Source organism: Schistocerca nitens, chromosome 5 (genome assembly GCF_023898315.1).
Source record: "Schistocerca nitens isolate TAMUIC-IGC-003100 chromosome 5, iqSchNite1.1, whole genome shotgun sequence".
NCBI classification, from domain to species: Eukaryota; Metazoa; Arthropoda; class Insecta; order Orthoptera; family Acrididae; genus Schistocerca; species Schistocerca nitens.
This window is the reverse complement of record NC_064618.1, coordinates 332,529,120-332,539,442: the sequence shown is the minus strand read 5'-3', so window position 1 is coordinate 332,539,442 and position 10,323 is coordinate 332,529,120. Positions and strand designations below refer to the sequence as shown.

At 43.1% G+C, this 10,323-nt stretch overlaps 1 non-coding gene across 1 annotated transcript; it reads right to left on the bottom strand.

The window, feature by feature from the left end:
• Window positions 1-9,596: 9,596 nt before the first annotated feature.
• On the bottom strand, window positions 9,597-9,671 carry Trnas-aga (transfer RNA serine (anticodon AGA)). The gene has a single exon. It is a non-coding gene; the product is annotated as a tRNA-Ser (tRNA).
• Window positions 9,672-10,323: the final 652 nt, after the last annotated feature.

The window sequence follows — 10,323 nt, the reverse complement described above, 5'->3', positions numbered from 1 at the left end:
TAGCTTCCAACTTTTTCCTCTCAGTTGGAGCCCAAAATGAACAACTAGGGCCGTACTTTAGGCAAATGTTTCTCATACAGTAACTCAATATTTCTCAGCATCATAGCACCGGATGATAAACTTTTTCATATGTGTTGTCTTGGTGCTTCACTAGATCAATACGTATTGATCTAGTATACTTGACAGTAGGATGTGATCCGTGGTGGCAACACATGCCATCGGAGAAGCTGCGTGGAAGGAGAACTGATAGAAGGTATAGGTGGACAGTTACTGGATGTTTAACAGTGGATCAACTTTTTTGCGCGTATCTGAGGCCAGGATAGCGCTCATATCCTCACAGCCAGTCGGTGAACCATGTGATAATCCCCAAAAGCCATTTCATCAAAGGTTAGTACTTTCCCACATCAACTCTCCCACTATGACCAGTGTCTAGGTGATAAATAACGAACTTTCAACACAAAAGTTCACTCTGACAGTTAGATATTAATGTAAATGAACAGATTAACAAATGGTACTTTCATTGCTGCGTTAAAGAGCGTGGTCCTGTCCCACGGCCAGAGCAAATCACTGGGTCCCATTACTGTCGGATTTTCTCCATGCGCTAACATGAAATAGTTGTATGCGATATGTTCTTATTGATATTTTGGGTAAGCTAACGGCAGAGCTTCAACTCGGAGCTTCTTTCTTTGGCGTGAAGCGAGAGGATGCCACCTCCTCAATTGCCACTTTTTAACACAAGCGTAAACGCTGTAGAGGACAGGGGACGTAAGCACTACAATCAACGTTCTGCTACTAGAGCCACGAGCACGTGGAGGTGGACCAGTGCTGCAGCGAGTGAGTGCTAACTTGGTAGACGGCAGGTTATCCTGTTTGGAGGTGACTGTGTGATGGATGGCCACGTAATCTGCTCAAAATAATTCGGGGACTGGAATTTATTTTAGGCGTCTGCCACATTCCACTGAGCAATTACTGAGGTCTTGGTACGTTTATGAATTACAGTTTTACTCTCGCAAATTAAGTACACAAGAAAACTTCATTACATACTCGATCGTTTATATCAAAAGGAAGGAAATGTCCGACAGCTGGAGAAAACAAAGTACAAACAATCACTCATCCAGTCACCCTGGGCGCTTTTTATTGGTCTTCGAGAGCTTCAGTAACGCTTCTGCCACCGCCCCCTCCCCCTCCCTATGAACGCTTATAGCAGCCTATACGAGAAACTCTGTAGAAATCTACGGTATATATACCCATTCATCAATGAGAGCCCATGAGAGTATCGGGAGAGTCTGTGCTGGAGCAAGACAACCACGAACACATCTGCCAAGCATGCCCCACATAGCCACATTGAGGTTTGGTCAAGACTCATGTCCAGGCTTCGCAAGAGATCCGAGCTAGTGCCCACCCCTCAGGTCCTTGCATTAGAACTAATTCAGGGCCACCACTGTACGCCTCAGCCACAACGTGGTCTAACAGGATTTGTTCGATGTATTGGCTGAACAGCATTTGGAAGGCGCGGTCACCAGGGGGGTCTGCACATGAACACGACCATCACCTTGCGTCAGCGGATATCTGAAATCATCTGTGAATAACGGGTTTAACCTGGGATTAAGTTAAAGGTTGATATGGAAACGGTGGAACTGAAAACGAGCTGTAGTATGATGTAGTGCAACCTGTTCACTACAGTCTGACAGGTCACAGTTGCTCCAGTGGCCCATCTGAGGTCGCCTTGCAGTGCTCTAGCGGCATCCGTACGATGCGGCAGCGCAGAGATAGACAGGTTGCAATCTCGTAACCTGTTCGCTACAGTCTGATCGGGCACAGCTGCTCCATCGGCCCTTCTAAGATAGTCTCGCAGTGCTTTGGTGGCATCCGTAGAACACCATTGCGCGGAGATGACAAGGTATCGGTATTCAAGAGAGGTTGCGTCAGTGACATTGTCCGATTTGTATACCGACCTATCTCCTTATAGCGCGTCCACAGCTATGCATGGCACATGGGGAGGCATTAGCATCAAACCGTCCTTGCAGCTTGCACTGCTTAACATGTGTAACTGCACATTCTTGGTTGAATACAACGTTCACGAATGACAACTTCAATCTGTCGTTTCATTAGAAAACACTTGGACATCGTTACTCACTTCCTTCTCATGGGTCACCTGACACTGTAATGCATAACGCAGTCAACAGATGGCGAATGACTTTAATCGTTGCCTACATTGGAAGCGAAGATATGAAGCCCTGCAATAAGACGACAGCTACCACCTGAATCAATAAGAGTGTGGATTGAATGCGCGTGTATCCCTAATTCTTCTGAACAGTTATAAAGTTCTCGGTTCCTCTGTGAGATTTCCGTAGCTGGTTTGGAGTGTTTCGAAGGGAGAATTATACCAGAAAAATACATCACTGAGGTGTACCTGCTGCGGGATCACTGTAGCAGTTATCATCATCATATAGCCAAAGTTGATGTTGGTCTTCCGTCTATTACACTAATTAGTTGGCCTAGAGGCTAGTGAACATAGTACTCACGTCCCCCAACCTTAATACCGCCCGTGGGAACTCGGCTGCCCTATCATTTATGTTTTCTTTTATTCAAATTCCGAAGGGTGTGCCAGCAGTAACTTGTGTGCATTTTGGGGATTTAAATTTATTTGTAGCTATCGCACCACTTGGGCAGTATCTTGCAGTAAACAGCTTTTGTTGATGATGATGTTTGGTTTGTGGAACGCTCAAATGCGCAGTCATCAGTACCTGTACGAAGTTCCAGTTTATACACAGTCCAATCTAGTCACTGTCACGAATGATGATGAAGATGATGAAATGATGAGGACAACAAAAACATCCACTCCTCGGGCAGAGAAAAACACTCAACCTGGCCGGGAACCGAGCACGGGACCCCGTGATCCAGAGGCAGGAACGCTAGCCACTAGACCGTGAGCTGTAGAAAAATGGGTTTTGTGTTAAGCTGCCTGAGATGATAGTTTAATTGTGTGCGCCTCGGGCCGTGTAGTAATCTATGTACTGCAACACTGCTCCTGATAAATGTATTTATTTTGTCAATTGACTATTAATCTGCTGAAATGACCTGTTGGGGCTTGTGTCGAGTGTAAGTGTGCTTATACCAGCTTCTTTACAAAGTTTTCGGGATGAGGCTCTGATGTCGTCGTCACTTTCTGGCCGGTGGTTTTAGCATAAATTACAAGTTGTGAATGGATCTGTGTTACTAGAATTCCGTCTGTATTACATTTTTATTTTGTTGACTCACACATTTAAACTATTTTCTTAACAGTGAAGTCTGATTCAGTTATGGGCGACACAAAACAAAGGTGATAAATTCTATGCGTTAATCACAGATGCTTTCAAAAATATATTCTTGATGCTGAGTTGATACTTTAATTTATGGCACTTTTAAATGTTATGGTGGTACACTAGCTAACAGGTCTTTTCAATAGTGCCTTAAAGCTTCCCGTTTACTATATTGTAGAAAGTTTAATAATCACTTAAAAGTGCTTAACCGGATAATTAAATGTCCTCAGGTTACCAGCGTGTGCCTTACATAAATGATTTCTGTTAAATAAATTTATGAAATTCTCCTGCTGGAAGCAGGTTCACTTACTTAGCACTCCCGGATCCGCGCATGCTTACCCAGTTCAGTATGACACCGTAGGATAATCTGAAGATGGACTGTATTTTTCCTGTTGGACAACTGACAGTAGCTGAGTAAAATTTTTTTGTCCCATTGTATGCATTCACTGCCACTGGTGGCTATTACTACAACAATAGTTTGTAATAAGGAATAGGTTGGCAGTAAAATTAATTTTTTCGATAAAATATAGTATATATTTCTTTTAGATCGTTTCCGACCCCGTGTTTCCTATATCAAATGCATAATTTTGTCACCGTCGTCCCAGAGATTATGTCCATTCATCCTGTACAGATTCTGCCTTGCTAAATCATCTAAAATTTTATAGTAACCATTTATGTTTTACTGTAGAGGAAGAGAGAGACTGGTATACATCTTGTACATAATTGAGGGCGTAAGCTGTGAGTGCTCCTCTAAGATTAAAAGGTTGGCACAGAAGAAGAATTCATGGCGGACTGCATCAAACCTGTTACAACACATGGCTCAACAAATAATGTTTTACTAGCAGATAACGCCTGTGATTTATATGATGTGACAGAAAATCTAAAAGCTTGGGCTTCCAGTGCTATCTTCAAGTTGCTCTGTGTACGACATCACCAGGCAGGTGATAGAGGTGAACGCGTAAGCTTGTTCGTAGAAGTTTGGAAAGTATATGTGTTGAAAGTATATTGTTGTTAAACAGTGACGGAAGCATTTTAACATATCAACTTCAAAACATTACTGGATACAAGTTTATTGTTTTTAAAATGTACATAACCTCTCGGTACTGCATGGTACTTGCGGCGCCGTGACGTTACCTTTCGTCAGTGCGTTTTGGACCATGTTCCACACTAGTGACTCCCCGTATTATGGAAGGAATGAAGATGTTGTCTAAAATTTTGTGGACTCATTGACATTTGACGTAAATTGAAATCAAAGACAATTTTATTTTATTAAGCTACCGAGTTTGTTACTGCTCTCACTAATTTTGCTTCGTGCCAAAAGACTATAAAGGTCTACCACCCATGAACACCGATGGTTTAGTATATGTATGGTTTCAATTAAATATATATGTATGCTGCTCCCACTAACGTCTGTATTCCACCAACAGAAATTTAAAAAATTACTGCAAAAGAAAGAAAACGAAGAATGTGCACCCATTCAGTGTAAGAACTGTCTATAATGGCAATCAAATAAAAACGAGGCAGATGGAAGAAAGTAAGTGAGGTGCTTTTTATTTCAAAATGAATCGCCATAACTGTTAATTCATGTATCCCACTGTGAGACAAGGCGGTCAATGCCTTCATGGAAAAATGTTTGCAGTTGCGTAAGAAGCCATGATTGTACCCAGGCGGGCACCTCAACCTCCGAAGCAAATCGATGACCATGAATGTCTTTGTTCAGGGCTCCAAAGATATGGAAATGGCATTGTCATGGATAGATGTCAAGTAGGCCCATATGTTTCCAAGTTTTTTTATAGAATTTTCGATTGAAAGCCCTTATGCATCCTCCATACGGTCCCGATCTCTCCCCATGTGATTTCCACATTTTGGGTGCCCAGACGCTTTCGTAGCCGACAAGGTGATTCGGACGAAAAGGTATCCGTCTGGGTACAATGAGGGTTCCGCAGACAACCGCAAACATTTTTCCACGAAGCCATTGACCGTCTTGTCTCACAATGAGATATATGAATTAACAGTTATGGCGATTACTTTGAAGTAATAAATAGTTTACTTACATTTTTTGACCTGTCTTGTTTTAACTTGACTGCCCCTTGTAAACCATACTTTATGTATCGAACTCAACACCAAATTACTTATTTCCGTAAACTTCCAACATAATATTAAACAAAAAGCAAATAATCATTTAAGTACAAATTAAGACGATGCATTCTGTGTCGATGATTTCTTTTGTCTTGACATTCTCGATGACAGTCTGCCGAAACGCGCAATTTACATTTGATGTGGATAAATAAACAGCAATGATTAAAATCTTTCAGGGTGTTGTACAGCGTTATTGTGGAAAATGCTTTAATTATAAACTGTAAAAGCAACGTTTTGACTGGATGCAATGGTCTTCCTCAGGGTAAGAACGCCGCTGTAATAAATAAAGTATTTAATTATAATTAAAGCACTTTACAAATGATGTGGTCAAACCCTCAGAAGAAATTTAATCAACTTGACATCTTCTGCGGAAGCCTACATAGTTCAATAAACTGCGGTCCACAGAGTGATTTCGTTCCATTGAATTTGTCTGGGGAACTCTGGGCTACTGTTGGATGGCGCAGCGGGTCGAGATGTAGTGTCCTTTCACTAGTGATCGAAATGGGTTCTGGGTTATGACCCAGCCACTGATTAAATTTTTTAAAAACTTCCGGAATAAAAAGTCGCCCTCGTACTGCCAACGACGATGGCAAATATGGTAGAGGAAGGCACTCTTGCTCTTGGGGTCGGAAACTGCCACCAAAAACACTGTAGAATCAGCAGTGATAAAAGGCATGAGGATGCAGAACGCAATGGAAAGCACTGCGCTAACGACGCATAACATTATCCTTGCACATGTGGTCCGCAATTAAAGAAGTGTCATGATGATTTCTCCATTGGCAAAAGATTACGGACTAGTCCCCTCTAAGGGTCTCTGTGTTGGATTCCAACGGGGAAGTGACCATGAGAAAAATGTAAAATAACAAACGACGGGATGATTTTCTACCAGTCGTAGCACGGAATATTAGAAGTTTTAACGCAGTAGAAAAGCTACAAAATCACAAACGTGGAATGCAAACGCTCAGTCTGGATATAATGGGCGTTAGTGAAGCGAAATGGAAAGAAGATAACGATATCTGGTCAGACGAATATAGAGTAATATCAACTGCAACAGTAAATGATATAACGGGAGTGGGATTCGTTATGAATAGGAAGATAAGGCATAGAGTGAACTAATGTGAACAGTTCAGTGGTAGAGTTCTCTTCAGATTCGGCAGCAAATCGCAGCCAACAACGAAAGTTCAGATACATTTGCCAACATCGGAAGCAGCAGATGAAGAAAGAGAAAAAGTTAATGGGAATAATGAACTGGCAGTTCAGTATGTAAAGGGAGATTAAAATCTAATAATCAACGGGAACTGGAACATTGTTGCAGGGTAAGGAATAGAAGAAAATGCTACGGGAGAATACGGGATACGCAGTGGGATGAGAATGAGGGAAGACTGACTGAGCTCTGTAATACGTTTCAGATGGAAACCAGTTGGATAAGATCAGGGTCAGAAGTGGTTCTGAAATCAGACTCTGGATTGCAAGTTGAACCCAGGTGCCGATAGAGACTCGGGTCACAATTTACTAAAGATGGAGACAGGACTGAGGTTTAAGAGAATTGTGCGAAAGAATGTGTGGAAGAAAGTGGGATACTGAAATACTGACGAATGATCAGACAGTTTCGAGTTCGCTCAGGATGCGAATATTGCGACAAGGAATATCACTGTAGACAGTCAGATCTAAGAGAAGTGAACGGTTCCTTAAAGGGCACTCTCAGGTGGGCAGACAAAACATAGGTACAAAGAAGGCAACTGCGAAGAAACTTTGGGTAACAGAAGAAACACTTCAGTTGACCGAGAAAAGCAGGAGGTACAAAAATGTTCAGGAGAAGACGGGGAAATACCGGGTGATCAAAAGGTCAGTATAAATTTGAAAACTTAATAAACCACAGAATAATGTAGGTAGAGAGGTAAAAATTGACATACATGCTGGGAATGACATGGGGTTTTTTTAGAACAGAAAGAAAACGAAGTTCACAAAATGTCCGACAGATCTCTTGCGAGCGTCGTTTGGTGATGATCGTGTGCTCAGCCACCACTTTCGTCATGCTTGGCCTTCCAGATCCCCAGACCTCAGTCCTGCGTTTATTGGCTTTGGGGTTACCTGATGTCGCAAGTGTATCGTGATCGACCGACATCTCAAGGGATGCTGAAAGACAACATCCGACGCCCATGCCTCACCATAACTCTGGACATGCTTTACAGTGCTGTTCACAACATTATTCCTCGACTACAGCTATTGTAGAGGAATGAAGGTGGACATATTGAGCACTGCCTGTAAAGAACATCATCTTTCCTTTGTCTTACTTTGTTATGCTAATTACTGCCATTCTGATCAGATGAAGCGCCATCTGGCGGACATTTTTTGAACTTTGGTATTCCTTTCTTTTTCTTTCCTTTTTTTTCTAGTAAAACCCATGTCATTCCAAGAATGTGTGTCAATTTGTACCTCTCTATCTACATTATTCCATGATTTATTCAGTTTTCAAATTTATACTGACGTTTTAATCACCCGGTAGTTACATAAATCCCTTAGGAATGACGTAAACAGGAAATATAGGACACCGTAGACGAAGTGGCTCCACGAAAGACGCCAGGAAATCGAAAACGAAGAGCGATAGAGAATATTTCCGGGGGAAATGGTAGACAAACGACTATTCCGTTTGGTCTGTAGAATATATGAGACTGGTGACATTCAAACAATTCCAAAGACAGCGAGAGCAGATAAGTGCATGATCTATCGCAAAATCAGCTAACAGCCCATACATCCAAGCTGCTGACAAGAATAATATATAGAAGAACGGAAAAGAAAATAACGTATCACTTGTATGATAATCAGTGTGGCTTTAGGAAAGGTAAAGGCGCCAGAGAGAAAGATACCACGTGATTTATAATCGATGCAAGACAAGCTCATAGGATGTGTGCACGTAAGAAATGCGTTCTACAATTAAAAGGGTGCCAGATGTTCGGAAGTCTGATAAAATAAGGTTCAAATGGTTCAAATGGCTCTGAGCACTATGGGACTCAACATCTTAGGTCATAAGTCCCCTAGAACTTAGAACTACTTAAACCTAACTAACCTAAGGACATCACACACACCCATGCCCGAGGCAGGATTCGAACCTGCGACCGTAGCAGTCCCGCGGTTCCGGACTGCAGCGCCAGAACCGCTAGACCACCGCGGCCGGCATAAAATAAGGAGTAAATAGAAAAAGATGGCTAACATACCGCATGGTAATAATTAACCTAGCGTTGTTACGAGTAACGCTGTGCGGTGTGTGTACAGCATAGGACGCTAAGAGGTCGTAGGTATTTTCATTAATTTATTAGCTCGCGGAGTATGCAAAAGAGATAAAAGTTCAGCTTTCGGCCACTAGGCGAAAATATGGTGCTGTGCGCAGTCCGAAAGTGTTGTGGATGCAGGAAATGTGGAGGAACGATGAAACACGTGATAATGGCGAAGAGCCATTGGGGCATCCTTCTTTCCCGCCGAGCGCACCAGAGAACTAGCGATTCTTCGTCACCGAGAGTGCTTTATAATGGGGGACGCTACTGTGCGGCTGGGAGAGGCCGGGCGGTTGTTGTCAGGGTCAGTGTGGTTTTTCGGCATCAAGTCGGACTCTACTCGGCTGGGAGCGATGAGCTGTGTGGGACCTGGGTTTGGTCACGTTTGTCGCTAATTTGGTATGTGGCCTGTTGACACGGTGGTTCTCAGACGTTATTCCCGAGTGCGCATAATTATAAGAGGCGTTGACCATGTGTTTTTCTTGAGCGCCAAACTTTATTTCATTTCTACGTTCAAATATTTCCCCTTCATTTGGGGATTCAGGCTGTATGAACTAATGTAAGGGGTACCTGGTGTTTTGAAGACGAATTGATTAGGTACTCTGGCCTTTGGATTATGGGATTACCGTGATATCCATTGGTCCTGTGAGCTTGGAGCTGATTAAGCACGCTAGACGGACTATGGCAGGAGAAGATGGTATTGGAGGTGCCTGGGTTTGTTTCCTATCCCGGAATCGTGCCTCCTTGTGCTGGGCAGAATAAAGGTGCTACAGGCCAGAGATGTAGTTCTAGTAAGCGTTTTACTGGTTGTTATGTTCAGCAGTAAATCTGACAGGATGAAAATTGTGTAAATGATTGAAACTTCCTGGCAGATTAAAACTGTGTGCCCGACCGAGACTCGAACTCGGGACCTTTGCCTTTCTATGGCAAGTGCTCTACCAACTGAGCTACCGAAGCACGACTCACGCCCGGTACCCACAGCTTTACTTCTGCCAGTACCTCGTCTCCTACCTTCCAAACTTTACAGGAGAGCTTCTGTAAAGTTTGGAAGGTAGGAGACGAGGTACTGGCAGAAGTAAAGCTGTGGGTACCGGGCGTGAGTCGTGCTTCGGTAGCTCAGTTGGTAGAGCACTTGCCGGCGAAAGGCAAAGGTCCCGAGTTCGAATCTCGGTCGGGCACACAGTTTTAATCCGCCAGGAAGTTTCATATCAGCGCACACTCCGCTGCAGAGTGAAAATCTCATTCTGTATAAATGATTGGTGACGCCTCGTGAGAAGTACTGTCAATCTTTCGGGAGCGTCGGCTTGTTCTTAAATTGTTACAGAATTTTTGGATTCACTCCACTTTAAATTTATCAAGCGGCATTAGCCATTGGCTACATTCACAAACTTCCTGGCAGATTAAAACCGTGTGATGGACCGAAACTCGAATACGGGTCCTTTGCCTTCTGCAGGCAAGTCCTCTACCGACTGAGCTACCCAATCACGATTCCCGAGGCGTCCTCAAGCTTTACTTCCTCCAGTACTTCGTCTCCTACCTTCAAACTTTTACGGAAGACGTGAGGAACAGTCGCGAATACTGCTTGGGAAGCTCAGTCGATATGCCGGCAC